The following is a 24772-nucleotide window of genomic DNA, read 5'->3' on the forward strand; positions in this document are numbered from 1 at the left end:
ACAGCCATTCCACTGAAGGCACCCTTCTACTCTTCTATGGCCAGGTGGCACAGCAAAAGGGCAGGCGGCTTGCAAGTGGAAGGTTGCAAGTTCAATCCTGGTTAGGGGTTGACTTGGCTTATTATCATTCCAGGAGTCAATACATTATTACCACTTAGTGGGGAGTTTAACACGTAGGCTTTCACGACCAATATTATTCATAATAAAGGTTTTTTGGCTAGCTCGCGTTATTTATAAATGTGTCGCAACCCTCCACCACGCGACACGGCCAATCAGTAAAAAATGCGTCACGTTGACAAAAGACAAATAGTTCACTACTTTAGCCCACCGGTGTGTTGAAGAGTGAATCCACAACATTTACAATTTTTGAATACGACGTTTTGCTTGTGTAGGGGTGTTAGAGAGAGAGCCCGTTATGCATGGCAGCTTATGGCAAACAAACACAGTGGGTGGGGCTACGTGAGTGCACGGGGAGGTGCTCTCTACGACGTCCGCGCCAGGCACCCCGGGGGGGCCCCACCCCTCAGCGGGGGGTTGTGTATAAAAGGGGATGTATCGGAGGGCTCGGGGTTCTTGTTAAGCTAACCAGTGAAGACTGAAGACGTCTTAGCTAGAGCCCTGGACTCCCCTGGTTCGCCGTCCTTATCAGGGCCGAACAGGACCGAGCCAGCGGCGCGGTCCCGAGATCCAGAGCCGGTGCTCTTGTCAGCGCTGGTCTGGGACTCAGGGTACCGGGCCCGACTTACCAGTGTCGGGCCAGATAGCCTCCCCTAGCCCGTTAAAGGAGGACTAGGAGGCAGGCTAGGAAGTAGCTAGCGCGTGTATCCCCAGCTAGCCGGGTGAGGGGGCCAACACCCCCTCTAGTGTTGTATGCCAGAACCGTGCTGTGTGAATAAAACCCATGTGCCTCCAACTCCGGCGTCCAAGAGTCGTGAACTCTATTACATCTGGTGTCAGAAGTAAAGATCTACGAACATGGACACGCGCCGGACAGCTCGAGTCAGGGTACCGGAGGGGGAGGACACCGTTGCAGCCGGGGAGCCCGGGACGGCTGAAGAAAACACGGAGCAGTCGGGGTCGGATGCGTCCACACTGCAGCAACAGGAGAATGGAGAGCCGTCGACAGAGGGGCTGAGGCAGGCGCACGCTAAGCTGGCGGAGCTGCTGTACGCCGCTGCCGCCATGCTGGACCAGATCACACAGCTGGGGGCTGCTGGACCGCCACGGGGCGACGGCAGCCGGCGACCACAGCGCCTTCCCGCCATTTTGATGGAGCACCACTTTAAAAATCCCGCCATCGCCGCAGCTGCTGTTTTGGGCGTGGCCGGGTTGAGCATCGAGTCCAACGGCGGGCATACAGTACCTGCCGCGTCATCACCAACGGACGGCACATCACCACGGGTGCGACCGGCGATGCCATCGGTTGTTCGAGCCGCGGCACAGCCGGGTGGGGGAGACGGAGCCGCGGCACAGCCGGGTGGGGGAGACGGAGTCGCGGCACAGCCGGGTGGGGGAGACGGGGGAGTGCGACCTTCCGCGGCAGCCGCTGCGTTACATCAGCGGCTACCTCCACTCAAAGAATTTGTGGGCGAGGAAGGCGACTGGGGCGGCTTCCAGCGGCGCTTCCTCGCTCACCAGGAAATGGCGCAGTGGACGGACGCCGAGGCTCTTCGCGCGCTGCCGGCACTCCTCGACAGCGACGCCCTTGCCACTCTAACATCGGCACCGAAGGAGAGGCGCTCCACGCTGCAGACGGCGATGCAGCTGCTGGCTGCGGTCTACAGTCCGCCGTCGGACTGTCGCCAACTCTTTTACGATCGCCAGCGGGGGGCAAAGGAGTCGCCCCTGGCATACCGCACAAGCCTCCTGGCACTGGCGAAGGCGGCCTTTCCACGGATGGACATCGAAGGTGTCGACGCCATGGTCACGGAAAAGATACTCCTGCTGGCGGACGACTTGGATATCGTCATCGTCGCACAAGACGACGTGGAGATGTGCTCCCTCCAAGTGGCACGACTCCTCCACGCAAACCTGCTCGCGCAATGACGGAAGGCCAGCAAGGCGGCGAGCGGGCGTGCCGTGGCTGCAGCCACCCTCCCGGCGAAAGAGATTTGCGCGATCGACCATCAACGGCAGCAGGGAGCGGGAGTACGGGCGGACCGGGGCGGTTCGGGCCATTTCGACCATCCATCGTCTTCGCCAGCGCTCCCGCGCTGTTACAACTGCGGCATCCGGGGCCATGTCGCCTCGGGGTGCCGCTCTCCTCGGCAGCAGGGGACGACACCTCGACGGGACGCCGGCCCTCTTCCCAAGCTCCGTCATCATAACCCGGCGAGTCGCGGCACCCCTCATGTTTGGCCCATGCACACGCCCGTCACACACTCAAACACCGCAGCGAATGGGGGGTCGATATCGCGCACCATCGCACCAACACGCACCACTCTGTGTACTCATATCGAACCCAGCCAGTGGTCCGTGTTGGCTCATCGTGTTGTAGCCGCATCATCGGGGTCGTCTGCCGTTGTGGGGCACATCGACGGGGTTGAGGTGCGCATTCTGGTCGATACGGGAGCATCGGCGACCATTATTTCGGAATTGATTTACAATATTCTCCCTGTCCAGAGCCGTCCTTTGATGCCCGTTTACGTGCCATTCTATGCTGCTAATGGGGGCTCACTTGGCATCATTGGACAAATTCGAGCCAAAATTTGTATCGGGGATATTAAATTGTCTGGGCCGATTTTTGTTTCCTCCTCGCTGGCGGTTCCGTGCCTGCTGGGGACGGACTTCCTGGCCAAAATGCCGATTAGGATATTAATCGACCAGGGATGCATTGAGCTCCCATCGGGCCGACGCATGGCGTTTCTGCCATCCCCCGTTACGAGTCGGACAGCGTTCGCGACGGTGCCGGCGTTCGTAGATAGAACGGTGCGCGTTCCTCCGGGGGCGCAAATGTTGATTCCTTTGAAACTTCGGGGGCCCTTCGCTAAGGGCATTGGGGCCCAGGGGGTTCTGCTGGGGCCGTCTAGGGCCGGGGTTAGTGGACCTCATTTACTTCCGGCCCAGACCATAGTAAGAGGGGACGGAGACCCGTTCATCGCGGTCCTCAATGTGGGCTCGCAGACGGTGGTGGTCCCACAGGGGACCGTGCTTGCTCACGCAACGCCGGTGCCCTGTGAGGAACCCATCGCGAATCACGTGAGCGCTGTCCCTGCGCCGCGACCACATTCGGACAGCGATGAAGGGTGGCTCGAGGCGCTTTGTGCGGGATCGACGGACCTGTCAAATTCAGAGCGTCAACAGCTTAAAACACTACTGCGGGAATTTTCCGACGTTTTCAGTCGGGACAAATACGATTTGGGCTGCACTCATCTGCTGCGTCACCATATTGATACGGGTGACAGCGCGCCAATACGCCAGAATCCTTTTCGGTTAAGTCCCGCCGAAAAGGACCATGTCAAATCGGCTGTTGATGACATGTTAGCTGCCGACATCATTTCTCCTTCCACCAGCCCTTGGGGAGCGCCAATCGTCCTAGTTAAGAAACAGGACGGCTCGTTGCGGTTTTGCGTTGATTTTCGGCGCCTTAACAAAATTTCGGTGGCCGACGCATACCCGCTCCCACGGATGGACGAATCGCTTGACGCCTTGGCGGGAGCGCGATTCTTCTCCACATTGGATTTACTTTCGGGATTCTGGCAGCTTCCTCTGGACAATGATTCAAAGCCTAAAACTGCTTTCCGTACACCGCACGGCCTGTTCCAATTCAACCGGTTGCCGATGGGACTCCACTTAGCGCCGGCAACTTTCCAGCGTTTGATGGAATTAGTTTTGGCTGGATTGCAATGGGACTCGTGCTTGATTTATTTGGATGACGTTATTGTCTTTAGTAAAACATTTGACGAACATCTCCAGAGGTTGCGGGCGGTTTTCCAAAAGATGCGGGCTGCTAATTTGAAATTCAAACCCCAAAAATGTCATCTGTTACGCGAATCGGTGCGTTATTTGGGACACATCGTGGGACGCTCAGGTATTGCTACCGATCCCGCCAAAACGCAGTGCGTCAGCTCCTGGCCGACTCCCACCTCGGTGGGAGAGGTCAGGAGTTTCATTGGCTTCGCGTCCTATTACCCACGGTTTGTCGCGGATTTTGCGACGATTGCGAAACCCCTACACGCTTTAACGTCAAAAGGGGTTCGGTTCCACTGGGAACAGGAGGAGGAGGCTGCTTTCCGCTCCCTTCGGGACGCTCTGGTGAAAGCTCCTCCCTTGGTTTACCCCGATTTTTCTAAGCCCTTTTTGCTTGACACCGATGCGAGCAACACGGGTATTGGGGGCGTGCTTTCCCAGGTGGTTGACGGCGTGGAACGGGTGGTCGCGTACGGTAGTCGGGTGTTGTCTCCTGCGGAGCAAAGATATTGTGTCATTCGTCGGGAACTGTTGGCAATTGTCTATTTCATCCAACAGTATCGCCCATATCTGTACGGTCGGCATTTCACCGTCCGCACAGATCATGCGGCACTACAGTACGCCCTGAGAGTTCAACAACCATCGGGACAATTGTCTCGATGGTTGGAGATTCTCCAGGACTTTGATTTTGAAACCACCTACCGTAAGGGCGTTCGCCACACCAATGTGGACGCTCTGTCGCGCATGCCAACCACCTCCGAATGTGCATGCCTCCTGGGGTCTGGACGTTGCAGGCCTCCGGGGGACATATCGGTTCCGGTCTTGGCGGCCGCCGACGACGACGAAACATTGATTACTAATTCGATCGCACAACAGGGAAAAGATTCCCTGTTGGGGTTGCCCGTCACTGAATGGGGGCGCCTCCAGATGGAGGATACCTCCCTCCTCGGGTGGCGTCGTCGCGTCGGGGGTGCTGCGCGGGGGAGGGGTGATGCCGACGCATGGGAGATGGTGCAAGGTCTGTTGATGCATTGGGACGGGAAATCCCATCGACACCGGCTGGTGGTCCCTTCTGGGTTGCGGGGAAAGGTGGTGTGGGCCGCTCACGAGCGCCTCCTACACCTGGGGACCCAAAAGACCCTCGCATTGCTCCAACTTGATTTTTTTTGGCCAGGCATGACGAGGGATGTCGGGGATTTATTGGGGTCATGCCCTCGGTGCGCGCAACGAAAACCGCCGGCACGGGAGTCTAACCCACCCTTGCAATCAATCAAAGTGTCCAGAATAAATGAGCTTGTCGCGCTGGATATTTGGGCCCATTCCCCGCCACCCCCAGGGGCAATAGATATTTGTTGACTGGTGTGGAGTATTTTACGCGCTGGCCTATGGCCTGGCCCCTTGCCAATCAGTCGGCAGCAGCCATCGTGGAGGCCTTTGTTCAGGGATATGTCCTGGACAAAGGTGCTCCGGAGCGGCTGCTGACCGACCAGGGCAGAAATTTTTCCGGCAAACTACTCCAACAAGTCTGTGAGCTCCTGGGCACGAAGAAAATTCGTACCTCCCGTATCACCCGCAAACTGACGGGATGGTCGAGCGTCTGCATCGCACCATCACGTCAATGTTGTCACAGCAGGTTTCGGACTCACAGACCGATTGGGACCTGCAAATTCAAGGGGTCTTGGCGGCATACCGAATGGCCCCCCATGCAGCTACGGGATTTTCCCCCTTCTACCTCATGTACGGCCGCGAACCTGACCCGCCTGTTTGTGCCCAGCTGCAGATCCCCGCGCCGCAGAGTAAAACTAAATTGGCTGACCATGTAAAATTTAATCTGGCCAAATTAACTGAGGCACGGGATGCTGCCATGCAAAACTCTGACCGCCGTCAGAAAGCGAATGAGCGGCTCAGACTGGGTCGGGCGCACATGCTGCAGTGGAAGCCGGGGGACAAGGCATGGCTGCACTGTCCCCAGGTGCCACTTGCTACCTCCTCTAAGCTGGTGCGGCCGTGGCGGGGCCCTGTGGAGGTGGTCGAGGTTTTGCGACCGCAGTGCGTGCGCATCAAATGGGGGAAGCGGCAGTGGTTCGTGCACCCCTCTAGATTAAAACCCTTCGTTGCGGTACACATCCCCACTTCACACACGCGTGGCCAAACATGTGGGGGGTCGACCGACTCACTGGGTCCGTCTCCGTCGCTCTCACCTAATGCCTTGCCGGCTGTGCCACCTCCAGGTGCATCAGGAGTGATGGGCTCACGCCCGATCATCCCTCCTGGGGATGCCAAGGGTCACGCGGTGTCGGATGAGGACTCACTCCGAGACGGACAGTTGCCACCTGACGGTCCGCCACACGGGGTTACCCCGTGTGAGGGGCCCGCTGCAAGGACGCGCGCTAAAATGCGCAGACTGTTGTGAGGCCGGAAGATGTGTACATAGGTTGTGTTCATTGTGTGTTGTGTGGGTGGTGTGTTCCCGGCTCATTGGATGTACATATGTTGGGTTCGCCATGTGTTGTGTGTGTGGTGGGTTCCCTGCAAATTGTATATAGGCTGTTTTTACGGAATTCGTATTTATTCGGGGGGGGGGGGGGGGGGTGCGTCGGGTTGTTTTCTCTTCTCGCTGTTGCGTTCTTGTTGTGTTCTTGTTGTTGTTCTTGTTATTGTTGAAAAATAGTGAGGCACACGCGCGTTCAGGGGGTAAATGCGCTTTTATTGTCATTTTTTTTGTATGTTGGTAGCCGGGACGGCTGCAAGCTATGCGGGGGGGGGGGGGGGGTGATGTAGGGGTGTTAGAGAGAGAGCCCGTTATGCATGGCAGCTTATGGCAAACAAACACAGTGGGCGGGGCTACGTGAGTGCACGGGGAGGTGCTCTCTACGACGTCCGCGCCAGGAACCCCGGGGGGGCATATATACCTACACACCTTACATACAACAGAGTAAGTAGTATCTATTGACTCTGTAGTAGTATCTACTGACTGTACCGTAGTATCTACTGAGCCAGTAGTAGCTACTGACTGTGTAGTAGTATTTAGTGACTGTAGTAACTACTGACCATAGTAGTATTTACTGGGCCTACAGTAGTATCTAACGACTATAGAGTCGTAACGACTAACTGTATAGTATCTGCTGACTCTATACTTGTATCCACTGACTATAGTAGTAACTACTAAATCTGTAGCAGTATCTACTCACTCTATAATAGTATCTACTGAATCAAGTAGCTACTCACCGTAGCAGTATGTACTGACTTTATAGTAGTATATACTGACTGTAGCAGTATTGACTGACTGTAGTGGTATATACTGACTGTTTTAGTATCTACTAACTCTATATAGCAGTATCTACCAACTCGATAGCAGTATCTACTATCACTACAGCAGTGTATACCGACTGAGGTGGTACCTGCTATCACTACAGCTGTGCATACTGACTGGTGGTACCTGCTATGATTATAGAAGTGCATAGTGACTGGTGGTACCTGCTATGATTACAGCAGTACATACTGTGTTGGTACCTGCTATGATTACAGCAGTGCATATTGTGATGGTACCTGCTATGATTACAGTAGTGCATATTGTGGTGGTACCTGCTATGATTACAGCAGTGAATATTGTGGTGGTACCTGCTATGATTACAGTAGTGCATATTGTGGAGGTACCTGCTATGATTACAGCTGTGCAAACTGACTGGTGGTACCTGCTATGATTACAGCAGTGCATACTGACTGGTGGTACCTGCTATGATTACAGCAGTGCATACTGCTGTGGTGATACCTGCTATGATTACAGCAGTGCATACTGACTGGTGGTACCTGCTATGATTACAGCAGTAAATATTGTGGTGGTACCTGCTATGATTACAGTAGTGCATATTGTGGAGGTACCTGCTATGATTACAGCTGTGCATACTGACTGGTGGTACCTGCTATGATTACAGCAGTGCATACTGCTGTGGTGATACCTGCTATGATTACAGCAGTGCATACTGACTGACTATGGTGGTACATACTATGATCGCAGCAGTGCATACTGCTGTGGTGGTATATACTATGATTGCAGCAGTGCATACTGCTGTGGTGGTATATACTATGATTACAGCAGTGCATATTGTGGTGGTATCTGCTATGATGAGAGGAGTACATATTGTGGTGGTGGAACCTGCTATGATGACAGCAGTACATACCGAGTGTGGTGGTACCTGCTCTGATGAGAGCAGTACGTACTGTGGTGGTGGTACCTGCTATGATTACAGCAGTGCATATTGACTGTACTCACCACTCACCCTCACCATTCACCACTCACAGCTCACCCTCACCACTCATCCTCACCACTCACACTCACCACTCACCCTCACAACTCACCACTCACCAATCTCCCTCACCACTCACCCTCACCACTCACCCTCACCATTCACCCTCACCACTCACCCTCACCACTCACCCTCACCACTCTTCCTCACCACCCTCCCTCACCACTCACTCTAACCATTCAACTCACTATTCAGCCTCAGCACTCACCCTCACCACTCACCCTCACCACTCACCATCACAACCACCACTCACCCTCACCACTCACCCTCACTACTCACCACTCATCCTCACCAATCACCACTGACCAATCAACACTCACCCTCACCACTCTCCACTAACACTCACGACTCAACCTCACCACTCACCCTCACCACTAACCACTCTCTCACCCCTCACCACTCATCACTCACCACTCACCCTCACCACTCACCCTAACCACTCACTCTAACCACTCACCCTCACCACTCACCCTCACAACAACCACTCACCCTCACCGCTCACTCTCACCACTCACCCTCACCATTCATCCTCACCAATCACCACTCACCCTCACCACTCACCCTCACCATTCATCCTCACCAATCACCACTCACCCTCACCGCTCACCCTCACTGCTCACCCTCACCGCTCACCACTCACCACTCACGCTCACCACTCACCACTCACTATTACCACTCACCCTCACCACTCACTAATCACCACTCACAACCGCCACTCACCCTCACCACTCACCCTTACCACTCACTCTCACCGCTCACCCTCACCATCACCACTCACCATCACCACTCACCCTCACAACAACCACTCACCTTCACAACAACCACTCACCCTCACCACTCACCACCCATCCTCACCAATCACACCCTCACCAATAACCACTCACCCTCAATGCTCACCCTCACTGCTCACCCTCACCACTCACCACTCACGCTCACCCTCACCATTCACCCCTCACTAATCACCACTCACAAGCGCCACTCACCCTCACCACTCACTCACCCTCACCACTCACCCTCACCACTCACCCTCACTACTCACCACTCATCCTCACCAATCACACCCTCACCAATCACCACTCACCCTCACCACTCACGCTCACCGCTCACCCTCACCACTCACCACTCACGCTCACCACTCACAACTCACCCTCACCACTCACTAATCACCACTTACAACCGCCACTCACAACCGCCACTCACCCTCACCACTCACCATCACCACTCACCCTCGCAACAACCACTCACCCTCACAACAACCACTCACCCTCACCGCTCACCACTCACCCTTACCACTCATCACCCATCCTCACCAATCACACCCTCACCAATCACCACTCACCCTCACTGCTCACCCTCACTGCTCACCCTCACCACTCACCACTCACGCTCACCCTCACCATTCACCCCTCATTAATCACCACTCACAACCACCACTCACCCTCATCACTCACTCATCCTCACCACTCACCCTCACCACTCACCCTCACTACTCACCACTCATCCTCACCAATCACACCCTCACCAATCACCACTCACCCTCACTGCTCACCCTCACTGCTCACCCTCACCACTCACCACTCACGCTCACCCTCACCATTCACCCCTCACTAATCACCACTCACAACCACCACTCACCCTCACCACTCACTCACCCTCACCACTCACCCTCACTACTCACCACTCATCCTCACCAATCACACCCTCACCAATCACCACTCACCCTCACCAATCACCACTCACCCTCACCACTCACCCTCACCACTCACGCTGACCACTCACAATTACCACTCACCCTCACCACTCACTAATCACCACTCACAACCGCTACTCACCCTCACCACTCACCCTCACCACTCACTCTCACCACTCACCCTCACAACAACCACTCACCCTCACCAATCACCACTCACCCTCACTGCTCACCCTCACCACTCACCCTCACCACTCACCACTCACGCTCACCCTAGCCACTCACCCCTCACTAATCATCACTCACAACCGCCACTCACCCTCACCACTCACCACACTCACCACTTACCCTCACCACTCTCCCTCACCACTCACCCTCACCACTCACCCTCACCACTCACCAGTCACGCTCACCACACCACTCACGCTCACCACTCACCCTCACTACTCACCCTAACCACTCACCCTCAACACTCACCCTCACCACCACCACTCACCCTATTCCCGTTTAAAAAAAACTTGCTTACGTGTCGCCAAGTATACACCAGTCACGCTCACCGCTCACCCTCACCGCTCACCCTCACCACTCACCATTCACGCTCACCATTCACCCTCACCACTCACCCTGACCACTCACTAATCACCACTCACAACCGCCACTCACCCTTACTACTCACCACTCATCCTCACCAATCACACCCTCACCAATCACCACTCACCTTCACCAATCACACCCTCACCAATCACCACTCCCCCTCACCACTCACCCTCACCACTCAGGCTCACCACTCACCCTCACCACTCATCCTTAATACTCACCACTCATCCTCACCACTCATCCTTAATACTCACCACTCATCCTCACCAATCACACCCTCACCACTCATCCTCACCAATCACACCCTCACCAGTCACCACTCACCCTCACCAGTCACGCTCACCACTCACCACTCACTAATCACCACTCACAACCGCCACTCACCCTCACCACTCACCCTCACCACTCACTCTCACCACTCACCCTCACCACTCACCTTCACAACAACCACTCACCCTCACCACTCATCCTCATCAATCACACCCTCACCAATCACCACTCACCCTCACTGCTCACCCTCACCGCTCACCCTCACCACTCACGCTCACCCTCACCACTCACCCCTCACTAATCACCACTCACAACCGCCACTCACCCTCACCACTCACCCTCATCACTCACCCTCACCACTCACCCTCACTACTCACCACTCATCCTCACCAATCACACCCTCACCAATCACCACTCACCCTCACCAATCACCACTCACCCTCACCACTCACGCTCACAACTCACCCTCACCACTCACGCTCATCACTCACCATTACCACTCACCCTCACCACTCACTAATCACCACTCACAACCGCCACTCACCCTCACCACTCACCCTCACCACTCACTCTCACCACTCACCCTCACAACAACCACTCACCCTCACCACTCACCCTCATCAATCACACCCTCACCAATCACCACTCACCCTCACTGCTCACCCTCACCGCTCACCACTCACCCTCACCACTCACCACTCACCCTCACTACTCACCCTAACCACTCACCCTCAACACTCACCCTCACCACCACCACTCACCCTATTCCCGTTTAAAAAAAACTTGCTTACGTGTCGCCAAGTATACACCAGTCACGCTCACCGCTCACCCTCACCGCTCACCCTCACCACTCACCATTCACGCTCACCATTCACCCTCACCACTCACCCTGACCACTCACTAATCACCACTCACAACCGCCACTCACCCTTACTACTCACCACTCATCCTCACCAATCACACCCTCACCAATCACCACTCACCTTCACCAATCACACCCTCACCAATCACCACTCCCCCTCACCACTCACCCTCACCACTCAGGCTCACCACTCACCCTCACCACTCATCCTTAATACTCACCACTCATCCTCACCACTCATCCTTAATACTCACCACTCATCCTCACCAATCACACCCTCACCACTCATCCTCACCAATCACACCCTCACCAGTCACCACTCACCCTCACCAGTCACGCTCACCACTCACCACTCACTAATCACCACTCACAACCGCCACTCACCCTCACCACTCACCCTCACCACTCACTCTCACCACTCACCCTCACCACTCACCTTCACAACAACCACTCACCCTCACCACTCATCCTCATCAATCACACCCTCACCAATCACCACTCACCCTCACTGCTCACCCTCACCGCTCACCCTCACCACTCACGCTCACCCTCACCACTCACCCCTCACTAATAACCACTCACAACCGCCACTCACCCTCACCACTCACCCTCATCACTCACCCTCACCACTCACCCTCACTACTCACCACTCATCCTCACCAATCACACCCTCACCAATCACCACTCACCCTCACCAATCACCACTCACCCTCACCACTCACGCTCACAACTCACCCTCACCACTCACGCTCATCACTCACCATTACCACTCACCCTCACCACTCACTAATCACCACTCACAACCGCCACTCACCCTCACCACTCACCCTCACCACTCACTCTCACCACTCACCCTCACCACTCACCCTCACAACAACCACTCACCCTCACCACTCACCCTCATCAATCACACCCTCACCAATCACCACTCACCCTCACTGCTCACCCTCACCGCTCACCACTCACCCTCACCACTCACCACTCACGCTCACCCTCACCACTCACCCCTCACTAATCAACACTCACAACCGCCACTCACCCTCACCACTCACCACACTCACCACTAACCCTCACCACTCTCCCTCACCACTCACCCTCACCACTCACCCTCACCACTCACCAGTCACCCTCACCACTCATCCTCATCAATCACACCCTCACCAATCACCACTCACCCTCACTGTTAACCCTCACCGCTCACCCTCACCACTCACGCTCACCCTCACCACTCACCCTTCACTAATCACCACTCACAACCGCCACTCACCCTCACCACTCACCCTCATCACTCACCCTCACCACTCACCCTCACTACTCACCACTCATCCTCACCAATCACACCCTCGCCAATCACCACTCACCCTCACCACTCACCCTCACCACTCACGCTCACCACTCACCCTCACCACTCATGCTCACCACTAAACATTACCACTCACCCTCACCACTCACTAATCACCACTCACAACCGCCACTCACCCTCACCACTCACCCTCACCACTCACCCTCACCACTCACTCTCACCACTCACTCTCACCACTCACCCTCACAACAACCACTCACCCTCACCACTCACCCTCATTAATCACACCCTCCCAATCAGCACTCACCCTCACTGCTCACCCTCACCGCTCACCACTCACCACTCACCCCTCACTAATCATCACTCACAACTGCCACTCACCCTCACCACTCACCACACTCACCACTTACCCTCACCACTCTCCCTCACCACTCACCCTCACCACTCACCCTCACCACTCACCAGTCACGCTCACCACTCACCACTCACGCTCACCACTCACCTTCACTACTCACCCTAACCACTCACCACTCACCCTCAACACTCACCCTCACCACCACCACTCACCCTATTCCCGTTTAAAAAAAAAACTTGCTTACGTGTCGCCAAGTATACACCACTCACGCTCACCGCTCACCCTCACCCTCACCACTCACCATTCACGCTCACCATTCACCCTCACCACTCACCCTGACCACTCACTAATCACCACTCACAACCGCCACTCACCCTTACTACTCACCACTCATCCTCACCAATCACACCCTCACCAATCACCACTCACCCTCACCAATCACACCCTCACCAATCACCACTCACCCTCACCACTCACCCTCACCACTCACCCTCACCACTCAGGCTCACCACTCACCCTCACCACTCACCCTTAATACTCACCACTCATCCTCACCAATCACACCCTCACCAATCACCACTCATCCTCACCACTCATGCTCACCACTCACGCTCACCACTCACCCTCACCACTCACTAATCACCATTCACAACCGCCACTCACCCTCACCACTCACCCTCACCACTCACTCTGACCACTCACCCTCACCACTCACCCTCAAAACAACCACTCACCCTCACCACTCATGCTCATCAATCACACCCTCACCAATCACCACTCACCCTCACTGCTTACCCTCACCGCTCACCCTCACCACTCACCCTCATCACTCACCCTCACCACTCACCCTCACTACTCACCACTCATCCGCACCAATCACACCCTCACCACTCACCCTCACCACTCACCACTCACCCTCACCACTCACCAGTCACGCTCACCACTCACCCTCACTACTCACCCTCACCCTAACCACTCACCCTCACCACCACCACTCACCCTATTCCCGTTTTAAAAAAAACTTGCTTACGTGTCACCAAGTATGCTTAACATTTCTTACAGACACACACATTCACTAATTTAGCTTTTGACATTACACATACAAAACGTCAGCTTGTACTACTGTCATGATAGCAGGTACCACCACCACAACCTTCGATTCCTTTGCGCGATTCAGAGAATCGATTCTTGGCGCGATCGGTTTTACATTTTAAATTACACAGTTGTATTTTCATTGGTATGTTATGTTTTAAAGTTTTCAGAAGATTTTAAATGTATTTCCCCCCCGGGCAAAGCTGGGTATATCGAGTTTATAGCACAAAGTCGTCGCCTGACACGTGTGGGGTGTCGAGGCCTAGTACCGTGCAGAGCCTCCGGCCTCGCCTAGATTGCCCACCCGGCCGAGGCTGGGTGCTGTGGCCGTTACCCCCCCCCCCCCCCCCGCGCTACAATAATACTGTCTAATAGTAATTGCACACATTGGGGTGGGGGGGGGAGTGAAGAGGACGTGAAACTTTGATGAATTTACCTCAGCGCCGCGTGTTAATGCGTGCGCATATTTTTAACGGGAATTAAAAATGGCGTCCTCCCCGAAGCGACGGCGTTGCTGCCCGTTGCCAGGGGCCAACCGCCCGTTGCCAGGGGCCAACCGCCCGTTGCCAGGGGCAACCGCCTTCGCGCATGCGCAACGCCATGCTTCGTTACGTGCCGGTCGGCAATAGTAAATAAATAAATAAAGAGAAATCGCACTAAATCGATCATCGGTCCGATTTAAAGTTTAGAGACGAAAAATCGGAAATGCCTAAGTTCACCGCGGGGCCGGGGGCGTGCCCACCGGCAAAATTTTATCTCGGCGAACCCCACGGTCCGAGAGCTAAATCCCCCGGAAGCGAGCGTACGCAGACGGACAGACGGACAGACAGACAGACAGACAAAAAATGAATTTTATACGTTAGATTAGTAATCAGTTAATTGTTATGATTAGTAATCGGTGGTAGATTAGTAATTAGTTGTCATTTGTATTATTTAATAACTGAACCCAATCACTATACCCAATCAGGTGCAGAAATCAGAGTTAGAGGAGGGGGGGTTATTGTAAGTATATAATGGATTAGTAATTAGTTAATTGTTATGATTAGTAATCAGTTGTAGATTAGTAATTAGTTGTAATGTGTGTTATTGAATAACTAAACCCAATCACTATACCCAATCAGGTGCAGAAATCAGAGGTGGTGGAGGGGGGGTTATTGTAATTATATACTACGTTATTAATCAGTTAATTAGTATGTGTTTTCCATATAAGGAATTGTAATATGTATGATTTATTTTTTAATAATACGCTTCCAGGCCGCACTAAGCCTATAGCTATAAAGTTATTTGTATTTCTCTCAATTTCAATGAATTCTCGAATTGGTCTTGGTCAGTAATAATCAGTTTTACACAACACTTCAACGTTATCAAAATAAATTGAGTGGCCTTGTTGGCAAGCATGTTCTGCGCCACTGCCGACAGTTGTGTTTGAGATAATTTAATATTTCTTTGGTGTTCTTTTAGTCTTATGCTGTTACGTACCGTTTGTCCAATATAGCATCTGCCACATATGCAATTACACCTTCTGTTGATAATTTAGGTAATTCGTCTTTAGTACAAGATACTAGTTTTTGAATTTTGTGTACTGTACCAATTCTTACTTTAATGTTTTGCTTTTGCAAAACACAGGCGAATTTGTCATTTACTCCTGAGATATATGGTATTTAATTTCATTAATAATCTTATCACTTTCAGCAGTGTTGCTTTGCGATTGTGATTTGGCATTCAGTGCTCTGTTCATTTGAGCATTATTGTAGCCATTCTGTCGTAGTGCTTCTTTAAGATGTTTAATCTCTCTCCCTAGACTTTCACCATCTGACACTGTTTTACACCGATGTATGAGCATCTTAATAAGAGAGGATTTTTGAGCTGGGTGATGTGAATCTGCATTCAGATAGGCATCAGATAAGCACCTTTCGGTAAACGCTGTGTATTATTTTGCCATTAGGCCATGTCCAAGCAAAATATCTAGGAAAGGGAGTGTGTTATTCACCTCCGTTTCCATGGTGAACTGGATGGCCGGGTTTTGTGCATTGAGATGATTTATAAACTAATCAAGTGTATGTTTCCCATGTGGCCAGACAACCAAAGTATCATCAACATATCTAAACCAAAAATATGGTTTTAATGTACTTGAGGCATTTCTTTGTTTCAAAGTTTTTCATGCACAGATTTGCTATAGCAGGAGATAAAGGAGAGCCCATTGCTGCTCCTTCCTTTAGTTTAAAGAAATCACCTATCCATAAGAAGTGTTATTTAAACAATGGTCAGCTAATTTTGGAATATCTTTTGGTAAACCTGTATTCTTTACTAGTGTATCAAATAATTTAAGCGACTCATTAACTCACCAGAATATCGTTAGGGTTAAGTTTAATATCTTTAATCACATTCACAAGATGTTCTGAATTTCTTATGAATGAAGATTTCCTACCGAGGTAGGGCTGTATTTGTTTAGTTATATATTTTGCTAATTTATATGTGGCAGAGCCAATTGTACTTACTATGGGTCGTAATGGGATGCCGATTTTATGAATCTTTGGTAGCCCATACTGTCTAGATAGTTTTTGAGGCCCTTGGTTTAATTTGGTATTGCTCAGTCTTGGGGATTAATGAATTTGCAATGATCGCAGTAGTCTTACGTTCTCAAGTATTTGTTGGATTACTATTTGGTTCTTTCGGTAAAGTCACGTAGAAAAAAAAAGCATACGACGTTTCGATTGCAACACAAGCAATCATCATCAGGTACAAATGAAAAAGAAAACAATCCTAGTAAACTTAGATATATAATACAATACAACACAGAAAGTCGCCTAACATAACAGTCAACACCCTACCTGGTTGATTTTGTTCTTCCAAAAATTGCTAAATTTGAGAGACAAAACACAAACACGGAGACACATAGAGAGACACATAAGCAGAGAGAGATGACACAGAGACAGACAGAGAGAGACACACACATAGGCACACAGAGAAACAACGCCTATGTTGGAGCAGCTGCTGGAGCAGAGAAATAAGCATGTCAATGAAAGACCCAACAAGACTGGTACATTTTAGAGAGAGTTGTGTGGAAATCCACGCCGAAGCGACCGAGGGAGAGAAAGAGCGAATGGACCTATGAGAGCCTGGTAAATTTTAGAGAGAGAAATAGGCCGTTAGAGAAAACAAACTTAGGAAACAAATTGGAAATGTAATGCAATGCAACACAGAGAGTCGGCTAACACACAGTTAATGCAGATTCTGTTTGATAACGATTTCCAAAGATTGCTAAAATTAGAAGTTAAGTGTACAATTTGACAAACAGAGACACACAGAGATGTGTGGAAATTCACCCCGAAGCGGTCTGTTTCTTGTCTTAACTTCTAATTTAGCAATCTTTGGAAGAGCGCAATCAACCAGGCTATGCTTTAATTGTGTGTTGACCGACTCTCTGTGTTGCATTGCATTACATTTCCAAATTTTACTAAGTTTGTTTGATTAAGTGTGTTTTCTCTTTATCTGTGTGTCCTCGTGTTGTTGCTCTATTATTTCCTGCAGTCACGAAAGCTCCAAATCTCTCATTGACATGCTAATTTCTCTACCCCCCTCTCTCACTCTGCCCCCTCTCTCTCTATTTAAGGCCTCGACACAGAGGCGTTGTTTCTCTGTGTGCCTATGTGTGTCTCTCTCTGTGTGTCTCTGTGTTATCTCTCTCTGCGTATGTGTCTGTCCATGTGTTTCCGTGTCTGTATTTTGTCTCTCTCTCAAATTTAGCAATCTTTGGAAGAACGTAATCAACCAGGTAGGGTGTTGACTGTCATGTTAGTCGACTCTCTGTGTTGAATTGCATTTTATTTCTAAGTTTACTAGGTTTGTTTTTTCTTTCATTTGTACCTGATGATGATTGATTTTGTTGCAATCTAAGCGTCGTATGCTATTATTAAAAAAAAATCTACGTGACTTTACCGAAAGAACCAAAGAGTAATTCCTGCAGTCACGAAAGCTCAAAAACAAGTTTGAACCACCTCTACGGGGAGGTTTTAAGTTTGTTTTCTCTCTGTGTCTCTGTGTTGTTTCTCTCTGCTTGTGTGTCTGTCTTTGTGTCTCCGTGTCTGTGTCTTGTCTGTCTTTGTGTCTCCGTGTCTGTCTTGTCTCTCTCTCAAATTTCACACTTAACTTCTAATTTCGCCATCTTTGGAAGAACGTAATCAACCAGGCTATGCGTTAATTGTGTGTTGACCGACTCTCTGTCTTGCATTGCATTACATTTCCAAATTTTACTAAGTTTGTTTGATTAAGTGTGTTTTGTCTCTCTCTCTCTCCGCCTGTGTGTCGGTCTTTGTGTCTCCATGTCTGTGTCTTGTCTCTCTCTCAAATTTCACGCTTAACTTCTAATTTAGCAATCTTTGGAAGAACATACTCAACCAGGCTATGCGTTAATTGTGTGTTGACCGACTCTCTGTGTTGCATTGCATTACATTTCCAATATTTACTAAGTTATTATTTCCTGCAGTCACGAAAGCTCCAAATCTCTCATTGACATGCTAATTTCTCTACCCCGCCTCTCTCTCTCCCCCCTCTCTCTCTACTTAAGGCCTCGACACAGAGGCGTTGTTTCTCTGTGTGCCTATGTGTGTGTCTCTTTGTGTTATCTCTCTCTGCTTGTGTATGTCTGTGTCTCCATGTCTGTGTTTTGTCTCTCTCTCAAATTTAGCAATATTTGGAAGAACAATCTAGATTTGAAGTTTTTGTGACTGCAGGGATCCATACTCTTTGGTTCTTTCGGTAAAGTCACGTAGGTATAAAATAATATAAATAAAATCACGACGTTTCGGGCGCAACACAAGCGTCCGTCCGTCATCAGGTGAGACAACCACAGCAAGAAAGCAATTGTTTTCTTGCTGCGGTTGTCCCACCTGATGACGGACGCTTTTGTAGGATGGTACAGAAGGGAAAAGAGAGCCATGAAGTTCGCTATCCCAAGAATTTCGCAGGAACCCACTGACCACTCAAGCAACTGCTACTTCTGCATGGTGGACCCTTCCAAACGTCGAATTGGCAAGAATGCACCTGCTATCACGTATCCGGACCTTTTTTCATCCATCGCCCCGGTGCCACATTGCTCTGAGCTCCCCGTACCCACTCCTCCGGAGAGAGAGCAGCAAGTCAGAGAGTAAGGAAGACGTTGTAGATCCAGATGACAATTTCAGAGGTGGAGCTGAGGAGAGAAACCCATACTACCCCAACCAAAAATACCTCAACGACTTGATCAGAGATCTTGGTCTCACCAAGTCCAATGCCGAGCTTTTGACATCTAGGCTCAAGCAGTGGAACTTGTTGAATGAACGTGCACAAGTCGCAGATCAGAGGAAGCGCTACCAACCTTTTTGCAGCTTTTTCACCCATCAAGATGGGCTCTGCTTCTGCCACAATGTGACCAGTCTGTTCGAGGCAAGGGTGGCACAGTCGGGTTTTTTACAATCGGGTTTAATTGTCTTTTTGTATTAAACCCGATCATCTGAGATTGGGAGAAATCCGGTTTGATTGGTTCTAATTGCAGAACCGCACTTCGCAAACTTCTCAACTATGGGCTTCATCCATTTCAAGCTAAGGAACACGTTCCTGCACATGTACTGCTTTGCTCCGCAAATGTATTTGTTGAGTTAATGAATACCAATTTCACCAGTACAAATGATTACTGAGCGTGCATATTATGTATTTGTTGTTACGTTAGATTTCTATGTACAGTTTAACGGAGTGTTAAAAACAGCGTGTGGTGGTCCGCGGGATATTTGAAGGCTGAAAAGGGGTCTGCACACTCGAAAAGGTTGAGAACCGCTGCTCTATGCCTCTTCCTTCCTCCTCTATATTCCAACCTCACCTCCCTCCTATATCTCCTTCTATCTCCCTCCTCTATATCCCACCCTCACCTCCCTCCTCTGTCTTCCTCGATATCCAACCCTCACCTCCCTCCTAAATTTTCCTCCCTTGCCTCCCTGCTCTCTCGCCTCGATCGCATTTGCGCGGGACCCACGGCTGGAGTGGAGGGTGAGTGGGTTTTCTAAACTAAAACTACTTGAGTGTTTAACACGTAGTAGGCTGCAACGACCAATATTATCCATAAGAGGTTTTTTTTGTGACAAATCACGTAAATATAAAGGTCGTTAAACCCGTCACCACCAATTAGTAAGATTTGTCCCGTAAACAAAACATGCCAATTCGTTACTAGTTCAGCACACCGGTGTGTTGGAGAGTAAACCCACAACATTTACAATTCGAATACCGTGACGTTTCGCCAGTAATTAAAACTATCCTTATCAGGCGACAGCCAGAGTTATGGAGGAATCCTCCTGTTTCGGTCTTAAATAGACGGGGGATAAATGTGATGTCGTCATATTCTTAGGTTTTTTCGGTAAGTCACGTAGGTAAAATTTTTTTAAAATTTAAATTAATAAAAGTAAAATAAAAAACTGATACAGCTGTCGGGCTGTGACGGTTCCACCTGAAAACGGAAGCTTGTGTTGCCTCCGAAACGTCGTGATTTTTATTTTTATTTTACTTTTATTAATTTTAATTTTTTACCTACGTGACTTTACCGAAAAAAACCTAAGAATATGAATCCTTGCAGTCACGAAAGCTTCGAATCTAGAAGTAATGTCGCCACTTGTGAGCCAATCAGGTGTGAAGACCAGAGGGGGTGGTTAATTTATAAAACGAAACTATTTTTTATTTTACCAGGTAAGGCCCACTGAAATATACAGCTATTTTTCAGAAGCGACCTGGCCACAAATGATAGCTCAATGATGTGACTTATCACGTGGACATTTATAGCAGCCAAATACTCTAAATGCATAATGTTGATTCTAAATGTGGAGGGAAAACCCAGAGGATCCGGAGATAATCCACGCAACCATGGGGAGAGAGAGAAAACTCCAAATATCAAACACGTGCACGGTGATGTCACCACTGCACACATTCGCCACACGCCAGGCAGACAGGAATCCAGGCAGGGAGCCAGGGAGAAAAGTTTTTTTCAAGATAGTATGATACACATTTATGAATATTTATTGCAAGTTTCACGCTTGTGTTTCAACTATTCCTTTGGAATTTGCGCTCATCTGCTGCACTATAGACAGTAGCGTCCTGGGATCAAAGTGCGGAAATACAGAGGTCGTGTGGCTGTCGGGATGTGTAAATCATTATCTTATCTTTTGTGGAGGGACAGATATGGGATGGAGGTGTATTGGCTAATACACCTCCATCCTGTAGTGCAGTGGGGTTTTTTTCGCTCTGCATATATTTTGCTGGTTTTGCTGTGATCTCTATTTGCTTCATTGCTGTTATTGTTCTTATGTTCTTTTGTCAGACCCAGCTCACTCACTCATGCACGTGCCGACTATCCTGGCCTCTCCAATTCTCAACTCGATAAACGAATAAACTTGAAATACAATATTATACAAAAGCAGGGATATTTTTTTTACCACCCAGCAGTGGAGCATCAAGCAACCTCACAATTGCAACAAACAACCTTGGGGCCGTATTCCTCATCTTGGCTCAGCTCAGGGATTGAGCCTCTCAGTTGCTTTCCAAGGTGCACGAGGAAGCGAATCGGCCCTGGCTTGGGTCAGCCTCAGCTTATGGAAATCCTGAGCATGGCTGTGTCCATGCTCAGGATTGTCGCATCAAGTTAATGATTGTCGCATCAAGCATGGATTTTGAGCTGTGGCTCACCTGAGCTAGGGCGAAGCCTGAGCAGAACCGTGACGAGGAATATAGAGCTCACAGTGTGTAATTTTACAGGCGTGCGGGGTGAGCGGATGCGACAGGGTGAGTGACAATTGGTGATGGATCTGTGTTCTAATCTGTGTTCTAATCTGGCTTGCTCAGTCTCCACGTAGGGATTCATTTTGAGTGGGAGGTTGATGCTTTAATTAAGACTTCCCTTTAGAGGAATAGAGTTATATAGACCATGATTAACGGCAGGCAAACGAGAGTTAAGAGGGTTATGTGCGAGTGTGTGCATTGTTGATTGTGTACATATGTGTAGGCAGATGCAGGGCTTTGTATCCTGGCTCGAACCAGAGTTAGATTCCCGCTCATAGCCAACTCCGGTGACGATTATCGATATCGGTCCTGGGCCTCCCCTAGGTCTACTCAACCTAAAATGAGTACCTGATGCAGTGTGTAAACATCGCCACTAGGGACACAAAGGCGGCCGGGCGTGGTACTGACCATCCTAGCTGCAGATATAATGAAAATCAATCAACGGTATATACATGTGATGGGGTTGCTTTGTGTGCGAGCTGATTTACAAATGTCAAAACCTGAATATCACACACGGATACATAAGACAAAGATCCCCTCGTATATCCTTAACAGACTGTTGGGATAAGTGCTGTTAGCAAGCACCTACTGATGCCGGCACGGTGCCAGCACCACACCTGCCCGCCTTTGTCTCCCCAATACATGATGTTGCACACCGCACCATGTACTTGCTTTAGGCTGAGTGGACCTCTGAGCCGGAATCAAACGTGGCTCATCGGGTTCAGAGTGTAATTTGCGCTAAAACTGTGCCACCACTCTCCATATGTGTAGTGTCATAGGTCTCTTCTTCTTCTCTCCCTTCTCGAGGCGTGTGTGTGTGGGTGGCGTGCAGCGCACACACTCAGTCGGAGGCGAGGTAGTCGCAGGGGGCACCGTCTTTCTCTTTATTAGGTTCACACCACCAACTCTGGCCCCCTCTCTCACGCCCCACGCGGCCGGAGGGTCAGGCTCAGACACGACCCTGTCCGCGTTGCACCGACGGCATCAATCGAAACTACTGTCCTGCCGCACAATTATCGGGCGAAGGTGGCTTCGCTCCGCCCTAGCCGCGCCTTTATTCTCGAACCCACCAGAGGGTTCCAGGGGCCTCCCTATGAAGTCTACCGTGATCCTTGCCCCTGTGTATATGCTCAACGGCGTGTGCACTAAGTGTCCACCTGAAGTTGCAGCTGCTGTACAGCAGTCAGCGCTGTGTCACTACATATTAGCCTTATGACAATACCCCGGGGTACCAAATAATACAAAATGGCCGAGGCAATTAAATATTTTATTTCTGGGACACTATTTTTTCCAGGGGTGTACTTAACTCTGCGACTGGGGTACCAATAAATCCGAAATCAGTGCTACTCCGCGATGTCGAAACGCAGCAAGGATGATTACGCTGAAACCCTGAATGCTCATATGCACCATAGTGCATCGTGTACAGATCGTCGAGATGAGTAGATTGCCGCATCGCCGACCATCAAAAGACACAAAATTACTGCATCATGGACATTTTGCGAGTACCGCCATGAGGTTCATATGTAAAAAAAAAGCATGTACGCATACCTGCACATTCACAAGGACAATATCCCCCATATACTCTTATATTTTTGGGGCAAGGTCTGTTAGCGAGCACTTATTAAGGCTGGCACAGCACACGATTGGGTGGTGTGCATACAAAAAAGACTAAGACAAAGATATCCATATAGCCTGAGCAGACTTCCGGAGCAAGTGCTGTTAGCATACAAAAAGACAACGTCCCGGTCTCGCGGGGCTTGGGTCGAATTTCTCGATGGGCCAGAAGGCGCGGGTGACTCCGCCAGTGGTCACTCATCACCCCGACACTCCGCAGCAATGTGGCCCAACTGGCCACACATACAGCACCTGGGTGTGGGCCCGCAGGGCAGAGGGAGCTGCCCCCACCGCGTGTCCTCCCGCAAGGATCCTCCTGTCTGCATGCCCTGGCCCCCCACTGCCGCCATCATATTTTCCATGCTCCATGCCACTGCCTCCCAGCTTGCCCGCTGCTGCTTTTCTTCGAAGACCTGTATCTTCCAGGTCACCGTTGAGTGTGAAATTTCCATGCCGACGGCAGAGGGCAGGGCAACCCACAGCTTTCTTGCCAGCTCCCGCAGCCTCTCCGCCACCCCTTCACCCAAAAGTGGGTATGCCTCCCGTCCCAGCGCCAGCAGCGCTGCCCGGAAGGCATAGGGCGTCTTGTCCTCCATCCGCTCCCTCTGGAGGAAGCTTGTGTGAGCTTCCCATGCCAGCTCAGGAGCAGCTTCTTGCAGCTCCATCACTCTTCACACCTCCTCCGCGCAGACCCGCGCTCGTCTCAAAATGGCGCCCACTGGCCACGAGAGGTCCTCCGGAGACAAAATGGTGCCCACGATGTGTGCAGTCCCCCTCCAGGAGCCCCTTGCTCCCGCTCCAATGGAAGCTCCCACTGGGTTTTCCCCGCTCTCCTCCTCACCATCCCCCGGGGTACGGTCCTCGTGCCGGCCCGCGCCCCTCTCCACATGGCGGTCCTCCGCCATGCTGCTTGGTTGGGGCGTGACCATGGGAAAATCTCAGCCGCTCTCCCCATCGATGTGCAGCTCCCGCTCTC

At 50.9% G+C, this 24772-nt stretch overlaps 1 protein-coding gene across 1 annotated transcript in view; it reads right to left on the minus strand.

Moving 5' to 3' along the window:
• SLC5A7 (solute carrier family 5 member 7) overlaps positions 1-24772 on the minus strand; it is a 90105-nt gene that overhangs the window by 44426 nt on the left and 20907 nt on the right. The window lies entirely within an intron of this gene.

The sequence above is a fragment of the Lampetra fluviatilis genome, chromosome 43 (genome assembly GCF_964198595.1).
Source record: "Lampetra fluviatilis chromosome 43, kcLamFluv1.1, whole genome shotgun sequence".
In the NCBI taxonomy this organism is placed as follows: domain Eukaryota; kingdom Metazoa; phylum Chordata; class Hyperoartia; order Petromyzontiformes; family Petromyzontidae; genus Lampetra; species Lampetra fluviatilis.